General features: G+C 37.0%; 1 long non-coding RNA gene across 16 annotated transcripts in view; it reads right to left on the reverse strand.

Annotated features, from left to right (window-relative positions):
- LOC111934127 (uncharacterized) overlaps window positions 1–26,763 on the reverse strand; it is a 244,390-nt gene that overhangs the window by 178,386 nt on the left and 39,241 nt on the right. For 9 of the 16 annotated variants that reach the window (XR_015275614.1, XR_015275607.1, XR_015275613.1 and 6 more), the window contains one exon: window positions 6,246–6,438. This is a non-coding gene — a long non-coding RNA (uncharacterized LOC111934127). Of the gene's footprint in view, window positions 1–6,245; window positions 6,439–17,787; window positions 17,935–19,158; window positions 19,374–20,753; window positions 20,897–26,763 lie in introns of all 16 variants that reach the window. The other 7 variants (XR_015275604.1, XR_015275603.1, XR_015275608.1 and 4 more) reach the window with 2 other exon arrangements.

Below are 26,763 nucleotides of genomic sequence, written 5' to 3' on the forward strand. Positions count from 1 at the left end.
TAATTGCTGCTTTACAGCCTTTAGATATTCCTCTGTGAACATCTTTCCTATTGACCAAGCTGTACAGGCATACAGTGAATTTGCACTTTTTTAACTGCTTTTGCATTGACATAAGTGAATGTGATATGGTTTTAGAGCAGAGCTGCATTTGGGTTGACAACATAAATAATCCTGAAACACGTGCATAGTTTCAAATTCAGGAATGCTCATGTGCACATGCATAATGATGAGCAACAACTTGTGATTAAATTGATCTTTGCCTGAGTAAAAAAAATAATACAATAAGTGGAGTATATGTACTTCTAATTGAGTAGGCAAACACACATATGAGAGAGAAAAGGCCGCTCTTATGATCAACTACGACATTATTTACATTTCCAGAAAGATGTATGTCGAAAATTTTTTCCACTGTACTATAGCACAAGAATTGCATCATGATGTCACTGGATTGAAATAAATAAAATATGCAAGGTATTATTTGATTTTTTTTCAATTTCATGAGTTTTCTTTAGTGCAAGTTATTCTCCTGATAAGAACATTTCATTCCAGAAATACAAATATTTTTTAAAAATTATGTACTGAGGAACAGAAGCACTGACTTGATACTCAGTTTCGGAATCCCACATGGCCTATCATTAGTGGCAGACTGATTGTTTTCAACATTTCAGCAAAACACACTGGACTAATTATAATTTCACCAGCACTGGAGTTGAAGAACACAGATTAATGATCAGCAATTAAAACATCAACAGCATCACAAACAATAATGCTTCAAACTGTTAATTTCTGTTGCCTGAAGTCACACTATTTCTCTTTGGGCATGAAATACATAATGCAGTCATTACTACCAACAAGAATAAAATGCTATCGCATTACATGCTGAGATTCATATACTGGAGCTAATTTACAGCACCTAGACAGGAATGTGCACTTGGTGGATCGTGCATATGTAATAAGAAGCTAAATTAGTGTTAAGATCTGAAATACCAGAAGTCAGTCAGATTGCTCTCCCCAAACATATGCAGCACCAAACCCAGATTTAAACAACCATAAGCTCAATGTAAACAAAGTACATCAGACTGGAGTCTTTACCTTCAGAAGTTTTTCTGGCAGACCAATGCTGTCAGATTCAACTGACAGAGGTACAGCCTAGACTTTTGTGCTACATTTTCTTAGAAACCTAACATCACTGTTAATCCTTTCTGTCTGGTGCAGCATTCAATTTAATCAAGTCTCTAGCACAAAGCTCATCTGATGTCATTTCTCATTTGTGTGCTGGGAAATCAATGGCTGCAGCTGCAAGTCACTGCAGTAGGTACCTGTGGTTTGCCCTTGCCCTTTGAGCATTTGCCTGCAGAGTCTGGAGGCCGTCACCCCGCAGTCAGCCTGGCTTGTGGTAGCACAACTAGGGCAGGATTTAAAACAGCCCTTTTGTCAGCATATCTGCAAGGGCATCCCATTAGCTATGGTACAAGTGATTGTATGAACTTGCTGCAACGCTGCTTCTGTTATGCTCAATATTCTCTGTTATCTTTTTCACCTACTGAAATTTATGTTGGGAGATGCATTCAGTAAACTGAAAAATAAACAAATGTACTATCTCTGTGTTGAATGTCAGCACCTTTATGTGATCTGAAACACTAAAAAAGCAAGCTGGGGACAGCTTTGTTATGAAAGAATGGTGAGCAGAGGCAGACACACAGAGGGAATGAAAGCAAACACATGAATCTCACTAGTCATTTTCAGAATGGAAATATTCTATTCACTCCAATGCAGCCCTATTATGGAAATTGAAACGGATCATAGACCCAGCAAAGTCATGCACTTAATAATGTTAGCTACGTTTAAAATTTTCCCTATATGATTCAACAGGATAAAGCAAGATGCCAGCAGCTGATGTGTTTACTAATTATTTATCAAGAAACAGTTAAGTAGTCTCTTACCAAGGGTAGAGACTCTTGATGACTATGGAAGTGCTGGATATGGAGCAAAACAGCCCAACAAGAGGGAATATTGACACCAGTTATGTCTGAAACAGAAACAGGTGCAGAAGTGCAAACAGACATACAGATAAAGAATTCACCCATCAGCTCATAGGGATGGTCGGCCTGGTATAGCAAATATCAGATCACTAGGGATGTCATGGAAGTGGAAGGGAAAGTCAGGTGTTTCATTTATCTGCAAAAACTTTCTGATTAATTTCTAACTTGAGATGTTTCTTGTTCCTCTCCTAGCAGCTGGAATTAAAGCTGTCCATGAGCTGCCACTCATGAACAAAGATTCTGCCACCCTAACTTTCTGCATCAATATCTCACAAGTGTCATTAAAACCAGCTGGTATATTTATGAATAAAAATGTTACATTGTAGAAAGGTTGGCAGAATTTTTTCCCTAGCACATTAGCAGCCCTGGAGGCATTGTCACAATGCTGCCAGAAAAAGGTTTGGTTTCACTTCCCAAATCCAATTCCCGGGAGCAGCAGGGATTACAGCAAGAAAGGTCTTTAGTGATTGAAAGAGACTTTCCTTATGCGACTTAATGGGATGCCCTCTGGCCAAATGAACATACTCTGTGGGTTCTGAATTCAGCCAGGTTGAAATTCACTGTATTTCTTGCTATGATACAGAGAAGGAAGGATGCTTCCACCTGACACCTAACACATGGCATATGGGCAACTATTACAAGTGATAAACAGAATGTCTGTTACTATTTCTCAAACATAAGCATGGATGGCTGAAGGCCCAATCTAAGAAAATTCCCCTTTTAGAGCCAAACAACAGGTGGGACAGAATTATCATCATTTTCTTATGATACATTATGGGCATTGTCAGATGCTCAGACAACGGGGCTGATCTGCTCAGCTGCTCTGCTTGCAGACAAAGGAGATGGGATATGGACTTTATAAACATTTGAAAACAAAGAGCTACAATTCACAAGCAGCTTTGCCAGTTGGAGGATAGCCAAAGACACAGCCAAAGAGCTATGCATGGGCTTCAGACACCAACTCAGGGAAACAGTTTATTCTCTGTTGCAGAGCTTTTTCATTACCTTGTTCATTAACCTTTCCTTAAGCGTTACAATACTTATTACCTTCTCTTGTGCACTATGTTCATGCAGTATTATTTTTCATCATTCATATTCTCAGCATGGTGGCACCCAGTTCAGGTAATCTTCAAAATGGCAAACAAAGTGAGCCATTCTGGAGCTTAGTGCTGTCACAACATCTTCAGACAACTTTGCTTCAAAATCTTACGTGTGAAGAGTCAGCCTTATATTAACCTTATATCCACCATAAGAGAAATTTTACAAGACAGTAGATGTTCTTAAACATATTTTCTTCATTTTGCTTTTTTCTCTTTACACAAACTTGTATGGGCTTTAAAGTCTATACCAGTATCCTGGTAGAGGTGTTAAAATCACAGACATGATGGTGCTGATGATTTATCATCTCATTGTGCTGGCTTGCCCTGTCATATCCAACACTTCCTCCCTGAATACAACTGTAAGAGATATCCAAACCTGCAGGAAAGCCCAGACCATTCTTCAGTGCAACACTTAGCAAAAATACTTCTTTCTGGCAGCCCTACAAATCATGTCTGTTGATACTGGTCAGAAGAGCACAGGCAAGCTCCATCCATCAGAGCAGCAGTGGTTTTTCTTCTAAATATTATCTACTATATGTAATTGGAAGAAATATAATTATAAGGAGAAACTATTTCAGAGGCACTCTCTCAGGAGGCCTGTGTTGAAGGTTTAGAAGTACCTGTACAGCTGATATCAACGGCATCAGCAAATGCTCAGTTGCAGACCTGGATAGAATAGAGTCAAACAAGCCGCTGACAACAGCCCACCAACACACACTCCCCCACCAGGCTCCTAGTTTTTTTTTTTCTTATGACAAAGCTAGACTCCAGCTCAACAAATCCACAAAATGAAATCACTTTCCATTGCATTATTCATTTTGGATGTAAACTTACTGTGGCAGATATCACCAAAGGATTTCAGAAATAGAGTGGTGTTCTTACATGGCTTTCAGTAGCAAATAATTAGGTATTTGTTTTCAGAATAATACAGTGAATCTTTTGAGAAATGTGTAAGCAAAAAGGAGGTTTTATACAGAAGTTTCACAGTAAATCAAACACATCTTATCAAAATGTGACCTATTCAAACTGCAAGTGATGTAGTGAAGAAAGATCATCCCTTAGCTGAGTACATGTTAAGTTCAGCAAAACTGTCAAAGCCGTTTAAGGCAAACAGCCCATTACAGACCATGAACGTTGTAAACTATTACCTCTGCCAAGGTAATGTGAGATAATTTCTCCAGAACTGAAAAGATGACATATTGTCATTTGACTTTTCCTCAGAACTCTACAGATCATCTCTGAATATAGCATGTTCAGCAGCAGGAAGGTTTTCTCCCTTCTCAGAACAGCTAACAGAAAAGAGGGGAAAGGCAAGCCTGTACAGGCTACAGTAGATACAACAGCCAGAAAAAAATATAGCAACAAAATCTATTAAAAATTCCATAATAATATACTGTTCTATGGCACAGAGTTTGGAAAAATCAGCTGGAAGGTAGGCTGAAATCAAGATGTTGGTTTCTGTGTCGGGGTGGAGAAATATTACAGCACTGACTCTCAGCAGTAAAATCCTCACTCCACAAGTTTACATGATTAAGCTGCGAGCATTTAACTCACCAGGCGTTTGATCAATATCTCTGTCACACAAGAAAGGACACAAATTGCTTTGGGAAATGCTAATGGACATCCTAAGGTGTAACTGCTTTCCAAAAGTATCTCCCTATGTTTGTACACTAGGAGGATCTAAAGCAGGAGCAGTGCTGCAGCTGCATGGGAGAGCATACACGGGAGATATGTTCTGCATTGTTATCTCTATCTTTTAATTATGATAGCTAACCATGAGGAAAAAAGGGTTTTCAAACATGTATGACATATATGACAAACATATGACTGTTAAAAAGCTGCTGCAAAAGCCTAAGGTTCTTTAATGAAAAGGACAGCAGATTATCCACTGCACCTAACAGAACAAGTCTTTTGGTATTTGTAACAGTGCAGTGTCAATGACACCTTTAGGATAATTACTAGTTTATCCTGAGGTCCTAAATACATAATCACATTATAATAGATGCAAATAGATTATAAAACCCAAACACATATACCATAGGAAACAAATAAAACATGAGCACCTAATGGAAAACAAATATTCCTTCAGATGTTGAAATCACAGTTGTGATACAAAATATTGCAAGAAATCAACTAATCTGGCACTTTCTACTCTCAGTGACTTTCTCACATGTTGTCACACCTTATTGAGCTCTCACTGATTTGATATTACAGCAGCCCTGATGTAAAATGCTTAAAGAGAGAGAGTTCACTGTGCTCAAGAGGCTGAAAAAAGATGTTTTGCCTCTCTGGAGGTTTAAAATAAATAGAAGTTTAAAAGAACATACACCACAAATTTGGTTTAAATCACCTACTGAGTACAAGGTCACAGGCCACTGCTTTTCAAACTGAAATGCAGAGATCTGTACAATGAGTATGGATAACAGCCCTAGAAAAGCAGGAAAAGTTATTTTATAACTTTTATTATAAGCATTAAACCTGCCCTTCATATGCCAATCAACAAAAACTGAAATCATGTTTAGCTGCTGGAACTTGAGCTCATATCATAAAGATTCATATGTCTAGCTATAAAATTAAGCTTCATTCAGTCTTTAAACAATTTGGAAAAAACAAAAAACAAACACTCACTGGAAAGTGATTTGATTGAAAAAATGTTGCCCACACAAAACAAAAAGTAGGAAATATCAAAACAATGCTGAACTGATTTCTAACATTTCTAAATACAAATTCTATTTTTAAATATATTAGTTGCTCCAAAGAAAACATCTCATATTTGTAAGTTTTTACAGATTTGACCTTAACAAAAAAGTTGAATTTCTTTTTTATTTAGATATAAAAATGCCCCCCAAACCCTTCATAATGTCTGTCTTATTGCTCCTAAAATACTGATAGCCACAAAAATGCCAAAGGTTTCTGCATCAAGGTGCAATTCCATTAAGCCTCACTTTGAACTTACTAGGATATCCTCTGGCTGAATTTTGCACAGATCAAGTTGGCTTTGAGATTCAGATTCAACACTTATGAAAACGACTTTGCTTAAAAATACACTATTCAAAGACTTTTCTGCCCAAAGAAGCCCCTTTAACCTTCAAGCTCTACTTACTATAGGAACTCATGTGAGCCTTGAGTAGTCCCAGCTCTCTCTTCTCACAGCAGTATTGTTTATGTTCATTGATATCTGCTCTCCATATCTTGGAATTTTTCCCCAACTGAACTTTGCCTCTGGAGGGTTCTGATTCATCCATTTCCTGATATCCCATATGTTCTTTTTGGATTTCTAGGGAAGATGGCAAATACTGCAAAAGTAAAAAAGTAAAAGAAAGGATTTGAAATTTTAAATACATTTGAACTTTTGAAAATTTACTTCTTATTTTGTATTTTCCTTAAATGAGTACTCATTTCATTGAGTTTCAGCATGAAAGAACACAGAAAGTGAATATTTAATTTCCTTCTTTCAGGTATTTATACCAGCCACTAGCCAGTTAGACACTAATGGATAATGAGGAGAAAAACAAGTTTATTAGTTAGAACTGAAAAAAAACCATGCATCCTCGTGCTTCAAACCATTACAAAAAGAAATCTAGAACTGATATCCTTTTACTCTATAAATAACATTTGATGGAGATTAAAGAGAAACTTTTCTTTCCCATATTAGTTCCATAATTGCCTGATGGTACTACATTCTGAAACAATTTTATCTGAGAGACAATAGACACATACACACTTTGCTAAAGAGAAAACTAATTTGCATCACTTATTCCATGGTAACTGTGCATGTTTTCAGTTCATAAACAGGTGAGGGTGCTTATCTCTCAGTAAAAAAACCTGCAATTTATTTTGTTGGGTATATCAGGGTATGAACATGCGCAGGAATATTTCCCACATCGCAAACAAACTGACAGTTTTCTCAGAGGGCCTTGCCCACAAACTCATACCCCAGCATAAAAGGCATTCCTGTCCTGCACAAACCAGCAGCTCAAACTTCTGTGGCAATTTGTAAACTTCTACCTCAGAGCAGTAGAGGAGTGCCTGTACTCAGCAAAAAGCACACAAAACACTTACAGGAAAATTCTTTATTGGAGGAAGTTGCAGGTCTTAGAATGTATTACACTAAGAAAAAGTCGCAATTCATCAAGCAATTTATTCACTGTCATTTATCAGCAGTAACCATTAATAGATGTCTGCAAACTTGCAAATGGCTCAATTTCAGCATGCTTTTCAGGCCACTGTTTAGAATATCATGGCATTTAAGCAAAATGTTACGAGGTGACATCTTGGGATGTTATTTGATATTTCATATGGATGGATAAACTCCCTTCCCCCTGCCCATCAGCTGGCAGTTCCAATCCAAAGAATAAGTCTGGAAGTTCAGAGTTACGAGTCCAGAATTAAAAATTCAGTATGCTGAAGCAGTTCCACATGGAGGCAAGCAGGATGCTACAGACTTTACATGCTCCTTTTTCCACTGCCAGCTATCAGAAGTCGTCAATTTACATGACATTTTATCTTTCAGGCATGTACTTATTTGTAATGTAAATGATATAGAAAAGAAATATTGATTGAACATGAACATCTCCAAAAATAGTTTTTGTGAATAATGAACTTTTTCCCAGATATTTCCATTTAGTGCCTTTGAAATAGTGAATGCTGCAATAAATGTTTTTAGTACAAGTACTTGCAAATAAATGCTAGAGATATTTCATGTCTTTCCTTCAGGAGTAATTCACATAGCCATCCTAGACAAGTGTCACTACTCAGAAAAAAAATACCCACAGCATAAGCAAGACAGCACTGGGTGACAGACATTCCTGAATCATACTTTCCCACACTTTCCTAGGAGATCTGGAAATTGAAGCTCAAACAATTTAATAATAAAAGCTGGAAAATTTTCACTGTTGATGTCATCATGGCACTAAATTATATGATGGACTGCCCCAAAATGATAAACTTTAAATTATGAAAAAGTTTATAATGTATTAACTCTCAATTCTCTTAACATCTTTTACCAGTTCCAACTTCTTCCACATACAGTAAATGTCACGGAATACCTTCTTCCTTTTAGAAAACCACACTATAAAGTTGAAAAAAATTATAATAGACAAAGTTACATTTTCAGTCCCTATATCCCATTTACAATGGTGTTAGGGTACATTTTGATAATAGAAAATCCCAATGTGCAGAAAAGACAAAGCAGATCCTCTCATGAGGTAACAATGAATAAAGCAGAGGAACAAGCTTTTAGTAATAATTCTGGAGGACAAAACACTTCATTTAGGGACATAGGGACTATAGAATAGACAAAGTTTGTGCATTGTCTTCAATATATAAACCAATCAAAATGCTCAACCATACGGGCCCTTGGGGAAGTCAGTCAGACTCCACACCCTCTCATTCCTCCATGTCTCAGTTAAACATTGTGTCAATCAGTGACAGGTGATCTGGTGTTCATTAAGGGGCTCTACACCAACTGCAAACCAGAAGTATTACCAAACTCAATCACTGTCAGCCGTGCCTAAACACAAGGCTGTGTCTAGGAACAGATGCCCATATACCCCACTGCCAAATCTTCAATCTGTACTTGTTACATGAAGGATTTTTCAGTCCTTCTTGTGCCTCCAAATTCTTTGTGCTCACTCTGGCTTTCTTGCTATTCCAAGTCCAGGGAAAGAGAAAGAAGGTTATATAGGAAAAAAAATAAAAAAAAAAAAAAATCAAAACTTTATACCTGGGAATTAGAGACTTATTGTATTCAATATCTTTCCAAAAAAGCATTTCAGATATTTCACACAGGTAGTGAAGCACTGACTGCTTTGCACAGCCACACGTGGAACAGCACATGTCACACCCGCTTGCTGCACTCAGTTGTGTTCATTACAGCAGAAACAAACATGGTAATTTAAACATGTATACATACATATTTTCAATGCAACTGTATCTAGGAGTGATTTAAAGTGTTCCCAGCATGAAAATGGAAATTCTGAACAAAGGTGCTGTAAACAAACTTGAAATTCAGATTAAAAAAATTCTCCAATATAACCTTTAACATTTTCTAAAATAACTGATAAATAATGGTAGTCATTTGGCTTTTAATTAAATATAGACAACAGGAAAAATTATATCTTGAAAGAGACTGGGGAAAATGCAGTTCTTGGTTATATATCACAGCATTCACATCAATTTTTCTGGCTTGCAAATGTAAACAGTTGCACAAAGCTTGGCAATCTAATAATCAAGTTGAGCTCCTCCCACATAATAATAATAATTATTATAATAATTTTTACTTGAAAAGACTCTGAAAAAAAAATTTCCTCTGCTGGATTTCAAGTGGAACTGTGAAAGTCAGACTTGACTGTCAAGTGTTTTCTTGTCACCGCTTGCTTACTGAAAGATGAAGAGAATTACAAGCTTTAAGGAACAGGTACTAAAAGTAGAAGAAGTAAGAAATAAACACCTGCAGAGAAAGACAGAAAAAACTTTCCCTGACAGAATACAATTCAATTAAGGTTGACACAGTGCCCCTAGTAAAAACCCTGTTCTCAATCACTTGTACTATTGAGAAAGTTGTAATCATCTGGGTGATGTGTCTCCCTTAGCCTGAATTTCCTGGAAAATTTCAGTCAAAATCGTGCAGCCATTCCTGAGAGAAAGGCAACAGGAAATTGCATTTGCTTAGAATGTTAAAAGATTCTGAAGACCTTTCTTTAAAAAGTCCCATGCTTTAGAATAAGGACTTGCAAGTTGGCAGAGATCTTGTGCCTTTTGCTCTCTCAATGAAAACCACTCAAAACTGTCCAACTTCAAGCCCTGTGGTCTGTGCACAGCCAGTACTTCCAGGACTGGTATTTCCCAACCTTTCTGTCTGTACTGGATGTGCTCCAGGGGCCTGAGAAGGTCTTTCTCTGCAGTTACAGCTCACTGCCAAATCTGAGTCAAACAATCTGAACCAAGGCAAGAGGTCTTTGCTGCTATTTCAATACTTTCCTTACTAAGTCCAAGCAAAATGCAAGAGGCAGCTCTCAAATATCCAGGGAGAGCACCAATCCTTCAGGGAATAGACTGGGAGGATGAGGAGCTTGAGGAATGAAAAAGAAACTGGCTAAGTGTAGGGAAAAGACAGATTGAGACCCAGAATACTAGAGTCAGAAGAAAGAACAAATGGGGAGCAACTAGACTGCTGGGCAGAGAGACTAGAGTAGTACCCAGGAGAAGGAAGGCAAAACTCTGTGGAAGAACAGCTCCCAGCTAGAAGAGATATCTGGGAATGAGGCTGGAGGAGTACGAGACACAAAAGCCGTGTCTCCTATAGTACCCCTCCACCCCCCCACCAAAACATCCTGCAACCTAATATCGTTATATAATGCTAAAGCTTTTGTTCTAAGGTGGCTTTTTTTCTTCCTAACTTCCAATCACATTCATTATTTATATTTTCCTCTGAGGCAAACAGCATTTATATTTTTTGACTTGCCTTTTAAGGATATAGATATTTCAGTGTTTTCCAAAGTGTTTTACTGTGTCTTGAGATTTTTTTACTATTTTTTAAAATAAAAATGCAACATTCAAATTAAAAAATAATCTTTCAATAAAAATTTTGACTTCCATGAGTGTATATGAACTCAGCTCAAAAGAACTTCCAGGAGCACACCAAATTAACCTTTTTTGTTTTCTCTTTTATAGATCACCATTAATTTTACAGTAAATCTATTTAGCTCAAAAGCAATGTTTGAGCTGTTTTGGGAGAGAAAATGTAACTGCTTCTGCAGAGCCACTAGATCCAGTGAAGTTCTTTGCAAAACAGTCCAACATTTCCATTTTTTTTTATGATTCCTTAAGCATCATAGCAGGTATGGTTGTAAATGTATGTGATAACTAGTTGAGAACCCTTCTAAATTTTTATTTTCTATAGTTTGGCTATAACTAAACTCCCACATTAACAGTATCTGACCACATGAGACAAATCCCATCAACTTTCATGTGTAGTATTAAAGTACTCTGATAAAACATACGCATTAAAAGTAATGAGGACTGTTGCAGGTAGGCTCACATGTGAAATGTTCTACACTTAATCAACGGGATTCCCTTTAGGATTATTAGAATAAAATATTCCAATAAGAAAATGTTCATTGAACTATGAAAAAGAAGGCAGAAAGCTTCCTCAAATATTTTTCATTCCATCCATTGCTTCTGGAAGTCATCAGAAGAGCTGACAGCTGCATTTCAATTTTCAGATTTCAGTATTATCTTTGATCGATGTTATTCTTTGTATATATCTGGATTATTTCTGAGCCTTATTCTTCTAAAAGTCCCTGCACAGTTGGATTCAGTTTTCACTGTCAGTGGCCTGAACAAGATGATCACTTAATGTGAGAAGACCCAGGAAGCAGCAAGAGAGAAGGACATGTAACAGTGTCAAATTCAGCAAGATTGTTCTGTATTACTTCAGTTCATGTGATTGAATCACAGTCTGGAAAACTTAATTTTGGAACTCAGTACTAAGTTTTGGAAGACAGCTTGTAATTGAAAAGTTCATTACTAATGAAAATATGAGGTGATGAAAGGTTGGACTAGCAGACTAGATCATTTGAGTCTTTATTAACAATATGAGTACATTTTAATTCAGTGAAGCACATAATTGGCATCAAGCTTTTCAAGATCAGCCTTCCTTCCTGTGACTTGAATCTGTAATATTTTAGGACATTTTTAATATTATGGTAGATGTTTTTATTATTTGCATTTTTAAATTAGGTTACTGTTAGATAGTTCAGACTAATTATAAGCTTGTTGATTTTATTGAGCTCAACGATATCCAGTGGCTAGTCACAAGTCTTTATAAGCCTAAACCCGAATTCCTTGCAATGACTCTGAAGTCATCTTGCACTGTGTGGCAGAGATGAACAGGGCCCCCTGAGATTACTCCACCTTGAACAACCAGAAAAGGGTAATGGGGTCAATTACTGTTTCAGTTTACCCCACAGCTACTGCATATAAATCAGTTTATCAGAAGCTCTTAAAGTGCTTTAACAACATTTACTTCAATGCCATTATCTTTGTAATTCCAGGCATTCTCAATGTAGGACAATGAAATCCAGAAACAAAAATACACAGAGTGCAATGGAAATGCTCTTGGCCATTTAGACTGAAATCATCACTCTGAAAAGCACAGAAACTTCTTGACATTTGCCCTGCTGATATCATGCATTTTATTGAGGTACTTGTCTACAGGAAAGATATGCTTACAAAAATGCCTGTGTAATAAAAACCACTCAGTCACATCAGAAAGTCCCACTCTGTTGGATATGAATTTTAATCAATAGTGTCCTCAGTACTTTTGAATGTTAGCAACATCAGGATTCTATGAATAACTCAAAGATTTTTTGCAAATCCATAGACTAATTTTTAGTTCAACTTTCCAAAAGAACCTGTGATTCACAAGTCTAAATCATATTAAGTCTTTGAGGTACAACAAACTTGCGCCCAAAATGATTGACAACTAATAATCTTCAGCTAAGTGATTACCAATGAAATTATTGTTTGATTTTGGATTTTTTTTTTTAGTTTACATGGTTATTGAAGTTATTGGAAATTGAGAATCTGCAGGTCTCATTTAAAAAAAGAAAGAAAGAAAATAAAGAAACTTAGATAAAGATAAAAGCAATCTCAAAGGACCAGTGTGTATGTTGAAATTTACCATTATGCATCTCTGCACAGGTTTACAGCCTTCATTACTCAAATCTTCTCCTTTAAACAGAAGTAACATATTGGAAAGTCTAATGCTCTATGGTCTTCTTAGGTTTACAGAGGCATAAATGAGACCTAGCTACCCATCTAGCAATAGAAAACCACAAGTCTGAGTTTTCAGAAAGCCTCAATTTGCCATAGTTAAGCAATAAAGTGAGATTTTTCTTATTTTATTTATGTTGATAAAGCTGGTGAAGGTGGCAGGAAGAAACAGATGTGGCGTGGCTGATGCAAGCAGTAAATTCTGGCTTTCAATTGTGCCAGGGTTTAACATCAATTCACATGGCTTTACTGCATTTTCCTGGCCCAAATACAGATTTGGACCTCAAACACAGCAGCAGAAGCTGAGGTTCATGGAACTTGTGGAGTCATAAAGGCTTCAAAACCAGGACTTCCTTTCTGGAACAGCATCTCACTAAAGCAGGTTCTGAGGTGGATCCCTTCTCATACATACTCTCTCTTGAAAGGGAGTATGAAAAAGCATCAAACAGGCAAGACACTTACTTGAAGTGAACATTCAGACTGAAGTATTTTCCTTCCCTACATAATTGTGTGGTTTTAAATAGTTCAGAAATACAGATTAAGCTGATATTCTTCAAAAGAAAGAAGACAGAAGGTACCAAAAGGACAGATAGAATCTTAGGACAGAACTCCAGAGGAGTATTTAGCCAGTTTTTCAGGTCCTCAAGGTTTGAAGCCATAACCTATCACACTGCCCTAGGATGCTTTCTAACCCATTCAAAGCACTGGGTAAGAAATTGATTCAGCCTCATATTTTAACAACACTTAAACAATGGAGATACATTTCTTTATCTACTCAAAGGAGTCAACTCTGAAAGAACTTGCAGAAAAAATACTATACTGTTTTCTGCCACTCTTTTGAAAATATAATTTTAAAAGGGCTGACCCAGAGTTTTCCTTCTAATGAATTAAAAAGCACCATTAAAGGTTTTCTACTGAATTGTTTTATTTGACGAGTTTAGTCTGAACTCTCTCTTACTGTGCCAGCAGCTATCATCATACTTCATGGCACTTCTTTAGAGAACATATCTGCAGACCAGAACTCTGTAGAAAAAACCAAACTTTTCAGACTGTGTATTCCACATTATAAACAAATGGATGTCTGCTGAGGGCAACACTCTCCTCTGTGACAGTCAAATCTTTGAAGCTTGGTCAAACTTCCCGGACACTGCAACCTGCTTCGGGTAGATGACAGCATGAGCTGCACTCCAGCAGAAGCAGATGAGGGACAGGATGCACTGTCACCAATTAGCTGAGTTTTTGACTGCTACCGATCCAGCTTTGCTTCTTTATACAAGAATCCCAGCCCCACCAGTACTGTTCACTATTCATTCATCTCTTTTGTAAAAGCCTCAAGAAAAGCCCTTCACTTCTAAACCTCCCAGAGCCCCAGCAGACCATGGGTGGCTGTTAAACTCAGAGTACCATTTATGAAGCACTGTCAGCTGGTGCCACCTCCAAGGGCACAATGGCAAAGGGACCAGTTCTGGCTGCCCACCAGCTTCTGAGCAGCAAAAAAGGGGATGCTCAGAGTCCCAAGCAGAAGAGGACACACAGACACGAAGCCACTCAGTCCTCGTGGGATGGGAAGCTTTGTTTGAAGGCAGTTCAGGAACCATGTAACATCACTGATGCAGTTAGTTTTTGGTAAGTTCACTCTCACCTGTCCATGCACGGTAAGGACAGCAACACACGGAATGAAGTCATTGCTCTACAATCACATTCAGCTCAAACCAGAGCTCTCTGTCACTCAAGCTCAAATACACTGCAAGTTTGTCCTGCCTGGGCACAGGAATACACTAAGGTCAAACAGATCAGCGTAGTTAGAGACCATGTGAAAATAATCTGTATTATGTATTTCCTTCAAATAAAGGAGTTACATTATGTCAAATAAGAGCGCAGTACAGTATATAAAAACATAATAACAACTGGAAAGAAAGCTAATTATTTATTTAAAGAGGAAAGAATGGTTTAAGTATAGTGATAAAATTTGTTCTCATTTTAAATACCTCAACAAGATGAGGTGTCTACCGTTGGGAAGTTATCTGGCCTGTTCACCATTACTAGCCTTGTTATTAATTTTCATATATTTATGTCATTTAAGTATTGAAAGCTATAATCAATGTTATACTTCAATACTAAAGAAACAATTAACAGTCAGACACTTATATCAACTGACATTTCACAGGGATTTTCAGATCCTCAGGGCCCAAAGTTCAGCCTGTATATCCATTAACTCTGTACATTATTTTTTAAATAGTACAATCTTTCCTCCCTAGTTTGGTGATGTAAAACCACAATTTTAAAAGAGTAAACATATCATCTATAGAGGATTGTCCCCATCTCCTGACAGGAACCCCACATGTCAGATTCACTAGAACACTTTTCAAAGGACCCTTTCAAATAAAACCAGATTAGGCAGTGTCTTGGTGGTGCTAACCAAGTATGCATTCCCACAACACCTGCATGCATGGTAGCAATGTACAATTACTCCTTCCCCATGTTAATTCAAACTACAAAGCATCCAAAAACGTTTTTTGTGAGAACAAGTGAGAGAGTGAAACAGGACAGAAACCTCTAACTTTCCTCTCAGGAAACACTACCACCTTCCACATGGATCTGTTGAGATAGGGAAGTTCCAGCAGCAGGAAAGAATAGGTTTTTCATTTGCTAAGAGAATAACATATTTTGACAAAAAAAAGTAGCATTACATAATTTTACTGTGGTAGTTCTACAGTAACATGCTAATAACATGTCAGGAACGCAACTTCTAGTTATTTTAATCACAATATTGTATTGCAAATTTGCCTTAGAATGTAAAAAAAAAAAAAAAAATTTAAAAAAGGGAACAAACACTTCAATGTTACAGAGTTGTAGTAGAATCATAGTAATTTCTGAGTCCATGTGACATCAACCTTTCAGGCAGTCACATGATGATACAATAATTTTTAATGTGATTACCCTATAACTAACAGTCTATACACAAAAGGGTCCATCATATATTTACTGGTCCCTTCCTTTTCCTGTGTGATCAAATACTGCACAGCAAACAGAAAACATGAACCACGTTGTGCTGTATCCAAAATCTGAGAGTAATATGAAGACACAAAAGTGAGAATGATATCTTAGAGCAGTTGACAGCCCTTAGATCACTACCATTTTCCCACAGGAATTGGCTCCAATATTTCTGCCATGGCACTAGGTTTTTTTGATGGAGATAATATCATATACCATTTCAACACGGCACGGGATTTAGCCACAGGTCTTATGCAGCTAAATCTTGTTCATGCAATGCCTGGAAGATTTGAATGGGAATGATTAATTATTACCTTTCAGCACTTTCTTTTGCATAAAGAATTTAGAGTTTTGGAACAGTCCTTCAGGAGATTACCCCTTAACATTTGTCCTTCAGTACTTTATAATAAAAAGTTCATCACAATAATTTTTCACAGATGAAAGGTTTTGGATTTTTTTCTTTTATTCTCCTTTTCTGAACATTTTTTGTCTAATCCCTTTATTTATTTTTTCCTCATGGGTTGAAGAGACCATCTTTACCAAATTCTTTAGTACTGATTGCAATTAACAATCACAGCCTGAGCTAAATTATTTACTAGCTGGGCATCTGGCATTTTCCTTGCAATTCGTGACTGAAGGTTACATTGACCCACTGAAAAAATCTAGGAAAATCTGAGATACCATTCAGTTTTTTACTTTTTTATGGATGTCCAGAAATCACATTATTAATCTGGTAGATCCTAGGTCATTCTTTGTAAACTAATAAAACACTCATTTTCTTTCTCTTCCTCCAATAAAGTCTTAATCAAATTTGGCTTTGCCCTTCTCTGGTGGATGAGAATCTTCACGAACTACACAGAAAACAATATCACAGTTTTCCCCCTAATCCCTTCCTAAACACCTCACCTGCTCAGAAGGCTGCAGGATGAGGCAGGTGATGATGAGGCGAAGGGTGAACAGAGGAGCATCCTCACAGAGTGGCTGCTCTTATCCCTTGTGTTTGAGGCCTCCACTCAGCTGGTTCATATAGACCAGACTGTTCCACCTGAAGGGACCTGAAGCCACCATCTAGCGCTGCTCTCTGGCCGTGTGCTTGAGGCCATTGTCCAAGTGTCTCTCAGACACTGACCAGCTTGGGAAACCTTTCCCTAGAAAACCTGTTCCAGTGTTTGACCACCCTCTTGGTAAAGAAACTCTTCCTTATATCCGGTCTAAACTTTCCCCAGCACAGATTTGAACAATTCCAAAACACCCTACCCCTGGATATCAAGAAATGCTCAGCATCTCCCTTTCTACCTTCTCTCCCCAGGAAGCTGTAGAGAACAATGAAGTCACCCCTCAGTCTTAATTTCTCTAAAGTAGATAATCCCCAAGTCCCTAACTGCTCCTTACAGGCTACTCCTTCCAGCCCTTCTGTATTTCACTGCAATGGTAAAGTCTTCCCACAAAAAAGCAGGATGATGGTGCACGTTTGTGTAAGTGTGCACTGAAACTGTGTCCTGATCCAAGCCTCTTAATAAAACAGATGATTAATGATCAACAAAGCTGCAAGGAAAAGACAAAAACCAGTAACAGTGGCAGCTTCCATATGCGGTAACTGCTGATCAGGAAAACTTTAGATACTGCCTGTCATGCAGCAGGGTACATTTCCACTATACATGTGTTCTTAGCTGAGTTCATTCAATAAATCTGTGTCCTCAGTTCTTGACAACAGCCCATCCTGCTTTCTCCCTTTTCCTCTGAATTGCCTTCACTCCTTCAGCACAGATTGAATGACTGATTAATTGCAACAATTTTAGCATTGCCTTTGTTGTTCACGTTGGAGATGTCATTCATTTGTGTGAGAAAGCAGAGATAAGCAGTGCTTAGCTCACCTTTCTGTCCTTGTGTAGGGCCTAAACAGGAGGAAGCTCTAAGTGTCTTCAGGCTAATTATGCTGGTATTTGTTACTGAGTGCCTTGAGGTGGAAGCATCTCGTTACCACAGCATGACCACAGACAGAAACATTCAAAATGCGTGTCCTGCAGATAAAAACAAGCAGACAATTTCCAGAAAGAACAATCAGCAATTTTATGATAACTGGGAAATGGAACATGTTTATGCTCCGATGCAAAATATCTTACTTCCTGCCTATAAACAAGGCCCAGCCTTGTGGTGTTCGTGCAAAAATGAAGGGGGGAAGAAAATGCTTTGTGATACTTTTGTTATCATCCCATCTTCCTGTATCCTGCCCCTTGTACCTGGCTCTGCTACATTAGCCTGTGGCTATGAATGAGCAATTATAAAGATAAAATGTTTTCATTAGTAGCTTTTATTTTGCATATTGTACTACTTCAGTGAGGGCAGATTTGTTTTAATTACATCTTGCATTTAATAGCACACATTCTCATCAGGCACTTTTGTCACCCATAAGCAGAGCGTATGATCTCCATGAGGGTGTCTGCTCTGTGCTCACACTGAACAGGGATGAATGCAACAGAAAACCTTACATAGAGCAGGAAGACCAAAGATTTTTTAATCCTACCATGACTACCGTAGAGAAGCTGGCTGATTTCTCTCCCCTGTATCACCCAATTCTGTCCAGGTCCAGGACCAAAAGCTAAGACATTCAGATTTGCAGTTTCATCAGCTGACACTATGAAGTACTGACAGATGGCCCAGAAGACTCTCAATGTCATGGGCCTTGAAAGTTTTCTACCCTCTGCATTATCACTCTGCTTGCCAGTCAGGAATTCAGAAATTATGCTTTGCTTCCTCTGCAACTAATTTACATCTCAGACAGGGCTGTCATTTTAACACAAAAATGAACAATCAAGGAAGAAAAAAGAATGGCTGCAAAAAATTTAATGAAGTATACACTATTATAAAGATAGCAGTTTTTAAATGCACAAAAATTCTTGTAAGTCTTTGATGAAACCCCCTCACAAACTACCACCTCTAAAAACAACTTTCTGACCCTATGCTGATTGTAGGAAGGAAGATTGAAAACCACCAGGAAACAATTCTGCAGGGTGAAATTCAGTGTGTAATGAGGGATGTAGGTTCCCTCATCCTGGGCATACTTTGGTCAAGCTCATCAGGCAGCGCTGCCACGGCTGAAGTACCTTTGTGATTTTAGCAGTAAGGAACAATTCTGTTCACAGAAGCAACATCAAAGTGAAACATGCTTTGAAAACATAGAACATTGAATCATGCTGCACTTAATGACTTTTACATCTTATGAGGATGGGGTAGAAATCTCTTACATTATTTTCTATCTGCAGTTCTTTGATATCTTGAAAGACTCACTGCATTTCTTCCCCTCTTCTCCATTAAACTCTTCCAGGCAAACACGAGCAGCACACCAAGCCTAGCACATCAGACATGGAAATCCCTTTTGTTCTATTTAACTTCCCCAGTGCTGTTTAAGACCAGAACAAGTACTGATTTTTCAAATTGCCAGGGGAGGATTCCACAATGTCTTTAGGAAAAAAAAAAAAGGGGATTATTTGAGTCTGTATATAAGTATTTGAAGACTGGAATTATACCAGGAAAAGATACATGGGTAGATCCTAGCATCAGAAGGGCAAGCATGTAAACATTTTTAATGCAGCAGATGAGATGTTAGATCACAAACCTAACATTATGTTAGTCAAATTCTCATTTGGTGAGAACTGACTTCTCAGCCTGAACAGAATTATGTCAGTCAAGGATGATGTTCATTTCCAACCACACTGGCTTTGTAAAATTTAGGGCCGGATTCATTAATATTCAAGGCACTTTGCAAAGGCCATCTTTTCTGTGAGCTTTTGTGGCAGAGATAGACTGATATATCCCAGTGGGTTTGTGATTCAGAGTTGTAAGGTTCTTTTTAGCATTAGCACAGTCAATGATTAAATTAATTTCATTTATTAAATAAATTCTCTATCAAATGCTATATTATAAATAATGTGAGTTAGCTAGAAGCTGCAAAAAGTCAGAAAAAAATAAAAATCTGACAGTTTTTAAGAAAGCTACACAGAATGCACATTCCTTCTCTGACATGGGTGATTCTATTCTTTTTATATAATTTCTGTCTTCTCCTTCATTCAAGTTCCAACTTATTTCATACTGCTACAATATTTAAAGCCATTCAATATCAATCAACATATCAATTTGTTGTAGCCATTTCTTCACAAGATAAAACTCTTTCACTAGAGTGCCTTTAACATCAGATTGTGTCATGCATTCATGGGTTAAAGAAGGCAATTAAAAGACTTTATAATTTTAGAGTAATATTAGTAGGCAGCAAAGTCTGTTAACAGTGTTAATGAATTCCCATCTCAGCAAGAAAGGAGCTAACTACTCTTTCATTTCAGATTATGATTATCCTGGGCTTCAGGCAACCACTTTGGTCATGGAAACAAATACCTATTTGCAAAAGCATTTAGAATAAGATTGCATTTAACTGTGTATCTCTTTGGTTCTTGATCAATTTAACTTTAGGAAAGAAAAAGAGCAGGGGTAGGTTCTGTGGATTTAAATTAGTTCTATCATTTAATTTGAATAAAATAAAAAATTAAAAGCTATTGGCAATCATGGCAAATAAAAAACAGTACCAACAATTGCCATATGATGAATACAAATTTACTAAAGGACAGTCCAATACTGATTCAGTCTTTTCCAAAAATCAGAATACTGTCTGCTGTTGCCCCACCAGGGCTAGGCACAAAGTTTTCCATTAACTGCACTGACTGAAGTGAAGGTCCCTGCCAGCTGACCGGGTTATTCTGTGACCAAATGTGGCAGTTCAAGCTGTGGGATATGAGCAACCACTGGGTCACTCCCAGCTGAAGGTCCCCAGGCCTCCCAGCTGTCTCACCAACATGAAAGGCTGTCCATATCATCAAGCAGGAAGGTTTGATTCAGTCAGTAGATCATCAGGTGGCCACACGTGAATTAAAAGTACTAGATTTTAGATTTTTACATGGTTACCAATCTGAAGGAAATTGGAGATTTCTACAACTGAAAATACATGATAACACAATAAAACTCACAGTCTGAGACAGATCACCAATAAGATCATTTAAGCATAGCTTTAGCATTCTGTTAACAGGTTGTAGGTTTTTCTCACCCTAGGCATCCTTCAAAATAAATAGAAATCTAGTTAAAAGTCAATGGAGTTTATTAATTTATTTCATCCTAAAGTAAACATTTAAGAGTAGCTCAGATGGAACATTCCTTCACTGTATCTATAAACACAGAAACTGATTCGATTTGAAGGATTTGTCTGAAATGCAAAGATTGGTGTTAAAGATTTTTGAACAAGGCAGAAATAATATGATTTGGTTCCAGAGCCTGCAAAGAGCCTGTAAAACAATCATCCCAACTGAAAACTACAAGGTAGCCTGACCTGCAAGCTACCATTTCCCTCTGCTTCTCACCAACACTTGAACTGTGCCTTTAAGACATGCTTCTGAAAAACAGATTCTTACTATAAACCTTAGTTTAAAACAAGCAACATTTCTACTGTGATTTTTGAAATATACAAAAAGTCATCTAAATATCAAGGCAGAGATCTGTTGTTAAATGATTTTTTTGAGCCACAGGAGAGGAAGGCTGATTTTAGCAGTCCCAGTGTTCTTATCAGTTGAAAAATGGACATGCAAAGGGGAGTAAAATCTCACAGCATTCATTTTAAGTTATTAAAGATCAAACTTATCAAGTTATTAAGAACAAAGCTGTACTAACAAAAAAACCCTGAGTTTACTGAAATACAAACAGATCATCACTACATGCATTTACTTCCACTTTTCTAGTCCTTGGCCCAAAATAAACATTAGAGAATGCCCCCCCAAAAAAAATCAAAGCGAATAAAAACAATAAAAGCCAGCACCAAACACAAAATCCCTTACCTGACAGCTTTTTAACTTTATTTTTGTCTCGAATTTGTGCTCAAAGTTCTAAGATTAAGAAGTATTGCATACAGTATCATTTGAACTGTATCATTTTAATCATTTTCATTAAAATATGTAGCAATTTTTAAGGCATTTCTAGCTTCAAATACAATTACTGTCCTTTTATATGCCCCCCACAATGTACAGCATAAAGATGAAAATCAAGTATTGAATTAGGAAAAATGTCCAAAGAGATCAAATAAGAGCTAGACAACAAGAGTGATGAAGTAGAAATTCAAAATTGCATGAATAGAGTTCCACTACTAAGAAAAAAAATTTGCATTTTTTCTACACTTTACAACAGTCTTCCATCACCAAAATTCTGGATTTACAGATGATATTTTGCCATTTATCAAAATGAAATGTTATGCAGTCTAAGCACATAAGCACTTCTTGGTAAATATCAGTCTTATTTTATGAATTGCCTAGCAAATGCATGGATATGTCATAAATAAATAACATTTTTATTAATAAATTATTATGGTAATAAATAAGTAATGTTTCAAATTACCCACTAGCAAAGCACAGATACTGAGCAATTTGCTTATTTTAAATTCAGATTTCCTAATTCAGTCCTTATTCCATGCTGCCACAATAGTACTATACAGTTTTTATCTGCAATTTTCCAAACTCTAAATATTGTGTTAACTTTAACTGTCTCTCAAATTGATTGGATTATGAATTTATGGAATGAAGATATTTATGCAATGATCAACAACAAAACAACAAAAAAAAAGACCCCAAACTACATTCAAAGATAAATCCAATGAAACTGAAATTGAAATTCTAAATAAGATGTACCAAAAGTCAGTGGCTGTTTACATCTCAGATATTATTCCCAGTACTAGAAATGAAACATTTTTAATTAGAAGTCAGGGAATATAATATGAAACAATAAAATGGAAAAATTATGATGGAAGTTTTGCAATATTAAGATAAACAGAGTTTTGTGCACTCAGGTATTTACTATTACATATTCCTTATGTGGCATCATTGTGACAGACTCATACTTACAGCTCCCTTTTAATACTCTAGAAAGGAATAAAACTGCAGAGCAGAAGCATTCCTGCTGCAGCCAGCAGTAAAAACCAATCTACACTTCAATGGATAATCCTCCCCTGGCTAAATATTGAGATAGCAACTCATTGCAATATCAATACTCTTGGGCTGTGCTGGGTGCTTTCATTTGGGAGACAGCATTTTCCTGGAATGAACCATCTGGAGGGAGAAATACTGAACCAAACCAAATACGTAATAAAATAAGGAAGAGCAAGGATGACATTGAATATCTTCTAAATTGTGAAATCATTCTCTAGAAGGATTTGAGTCAAACCCAAAGTGGATTGAGTGAGGATTTAGTGCAGATTCTTAAATCTGTATGGTGGCCCAAAAGTGCTGAACTAGAAAGAGGCACATTATCCTCTCTTTCATCCTCAGCTTCACACAAAGCTGCTATTGAGAAACACTGACTCTTCTCTGAGTCTTCATGACACAGGGAGGATGGTAGGGAGTTTTGGAGCTCTGAACACTATATTCTGAAATGCTTTGGGAGGGGGAAAAAAGCATTTTATAAAAGCACTATATGCCATTAACAATCATCAAAGCTACTGTAGCCATAAATATTTTCCTCTATGAGGGAAAGCAACCTCGAGGGAAACAATGCCTTAGGAGGCAATGCTTGCATATCTGCAAAAAGAAATGCTTAAGGGGAAAACTTGTCTAGTCAAGAACGATCTGCTGGGCTGTGGGGATGAAGTGACCCAAGGGACAATCTCACAGAGTGTTTATGGTGCAAATATGCAGTTAGTGTCTTCAGTGCAGTAGAATCTTCATATTCAACAATATGCAAATCAAAAGCACTGTCTTCACAATCTCAGAATGTTCAGACTTTCATCATTAATAATCCAAATGAGGACCAGTGTCACAGCCCAGTAACAACAGGTAAATCTATGACAGAGAACAGGACAAAAGCTAAGCTCAAATGTTCACCATTGTTGGTTGAGCAGCTAAAAGCACATATCCCCTGCCAAGTGCCATGCTGGCCCACGCTGGAGCAGGGCAAGGAAATGGGCACAGAGAGGATGAACAGGACTATGGAGCTGCATTTTCAGGTATTAAGCACAGAACATACCAAGAGAAATATTTCTTCACACAACATACACCTGAACCGGGAAAAATTGCATCTGTGCCACAGGTGTCGTAAGGGCTAAACAATAAATGTCTTGAAAAAGGTTTAGACAAACTCCTGAAGGATAGGTCTATCACTGGATATTTAATATGACAGTTCAGATATAACTTTTGACTTAGAAGTCCTTAAACTATTGATTGCCATAAATTGTAAGAATATAAAATGACCCTTTTCTCAAAAGGGTCTTCCAATAGTTTTTTGTGAGAATCAGCTTCTGGACTAAATAGAATTTTGGTGTGACCTAGAGATATTTTTCTCATCTTACCCATCTTCTGTGAGTATTGAGAGCCTTTGATTTGCCATCTACCATAATCACTTTGTTTTATGTTGAAGTGATGAGAGTACTTATAAAGCCACAAAGTATGTGCATGCTCAATTACAGTAAGAAGCAGTAATTTTAAATACTAACAAAGAAATAATTTTTGATGAAATAACATACTAAACAGTTCAACATTTATTGAGTTGCATAAAGGAGAACTATGCATAGACTGTTCCTACTTTTATATTTTCATCTTTTTTCCTAACAGTCAATATTTCTATTGCTACTTGCTTAATCCTGAAAAAAAGTCTGTTCATTGCATATTCACAATTTGATTTTTCCAGAAGTTTATACAAAATGTTTTATTGATACACCCTGACGAGACAATTCCCTTTAATAAAGGGGGGAGGATAAAACCCCACAAGAAACCAAAGGTATGTTTATTATGGATCAAAACATCATAAAGGACCAAAGAAAACTTACATAAGCAAAATGAATTTTACATAGTAAAGTCTGGCCCACTGTAAAGTGGCTTTGCACAGGTTATTGCTTAAAAACAAAATTACCTGTGCCAGGACACAAAAGAGTGTGATCATGCCAGACATGGATCTAAGTGGATAATGTAGAGCTGCTTGAAAATCTGTGATTTTTCTAAGGGTGGGGACTCAGAGAAGATTAATTCGGGGTGAGGCTGCAGACTCCTGCTGCAGAGCTTTCCCAGGCCTGGCTGCAGAGGTACCTTGAGTCAGACTGGCTCAGATCAACTCCATGAGCCAGGCAGGCTCTTTACACAAGTTAAAGAATGTTTTCAAATCTCAAAAAATATGAGAGTTTTCTATAAACATTATTAAATTCTTTCAAAAATGAAAATCATATGTAAAAAAATATTCCCTGATCTCATCATGCAAAATGTATTTGTCTTTTCTGGCCAATAGGAGGCACTAGATTTTATCGTGTTCAAATTCACTACAAAACATTATATGCAAAATTCAGGTTAAAATTTAAACACATGGTGAACATTTTCACATATCTAGTAATTTTTTTAACTATTTTTTTTTTTTGTTATGCTTATCTTAAAGATATGAGTACCTCCAGTTGTGACCTGGGAAATTTCCCCAAGTTAAGAAAACAATTATTTCAACAATACTGTCTCCATACAAAGATTAAGAATTCAAATCTAATTTTTCAAATCATGAAGCCAGGATAGTGGGGTTAGGTACAACGTAATTCTTGGAATAATTAAATTGAAGGAAATCCATCATCCTGAATTCCAAATTCTGGGCTGAACAGACATGTCCATCACCCTGCTGACTGACACTGGACAGAGCACATCCAAAAGAGACCACACTAAGGTACCACAGTCTTTACCACATTAACTTTTTATATCTAAACTATGCAAATCAAGAAATCAAATGAGAAATGTCATCTCTCTTAGAATGGCATTAACTTGACCATACAGCTTAATAAATAAGAAATACTATGTCTGCCTTCCTCTCATACCAACATTAAATATTAACAAGAAAAGAGATTCTGCACTGAAAATCAGTTCAATGCTAAGAATCACATTGGCATAAATCACATCAGAAGAAACCTCTATTAGTGTATAAATGTTTTGTGTAGGTAAAATCCTGGTTTACTTCTAAATTGCAGGAAAAGTGTGTTGAGTTTAACCTGGCTGCGGCTGCTGACACAAAACAGAACCTGTATTTCTGTGGACTTTGCTCTCATAAGAAATACACGGTATTTCTCTCACCACATTCACCTTTTAAGTAACAGCATAAGAGCTGGTATTTGTAGAAATTGTAAGAAAATGTCTCTTCTTCATGAAATCTTGACTATTCAGTAAAATATCCGTTCCTCTCCACTACTGAGCATGGGGAAAATACTTATTAGAGCATGACTGCTGGTGTAACACAAGTGAGGATGTGTAAGCAAATGTGAAATGGTACCTCCATCCAGATGGATTTTACCTCCCACAATACACCACTTTCCCTTCTAAAAAAGGGAATTGGTGACTGAAAATCTGATCCCAGAATCACAGAATATTCTGAGTGGGAGGGGTTCCATTGTACAAGGATCATTGTATCTACCTCTTAAGGGAATGGCCCTTACAGGGACTGAATCCATCATCCTGATGCTATTAGCAGCATGCTCAAATCAACTGAGCTCACACTGAAAACTGATGAAAAAACCTACCATGGATGGAAAAACTATCCAACTTACAATTTCAATATGTCTGAGCAGCAGTTGGAACTCAAACTAATTTCAGGTTTGGTGAGTTTTAGGCTTTTTTGAAAGTTTATTTCCAGCACATGCTGAAAATTATCTAAAAGTAGAAAATAATAAAACTCCATTCTTCCATTAAGAGTGATTTCAAAGCAGATATTTCAAATACTTCCAGCTTTCTCCTTATTAGCAACATTAAGGCATCTATCACAAAAAAATATGTCCATGATCTGCTAGAGAAATACTGGTCATTACAGCCTCC

The sequence above is a fragment of the Cyanistes caeruleus genome, chromosome 13 (assembly GCF_971803275.1).
Source record: "Cyanistes caeruleus chromosome 13, bCyaCae1.hap1.1, whole genome shotgun sequence".
In the NCBI taxonomy this organism is placed as follows: domain Eukaryota; kingdom Metazoa; phylum Chordata; class Aves; order Passeriformes; family Paridae; genus Cyanistes; species Cyanistes caeruleus.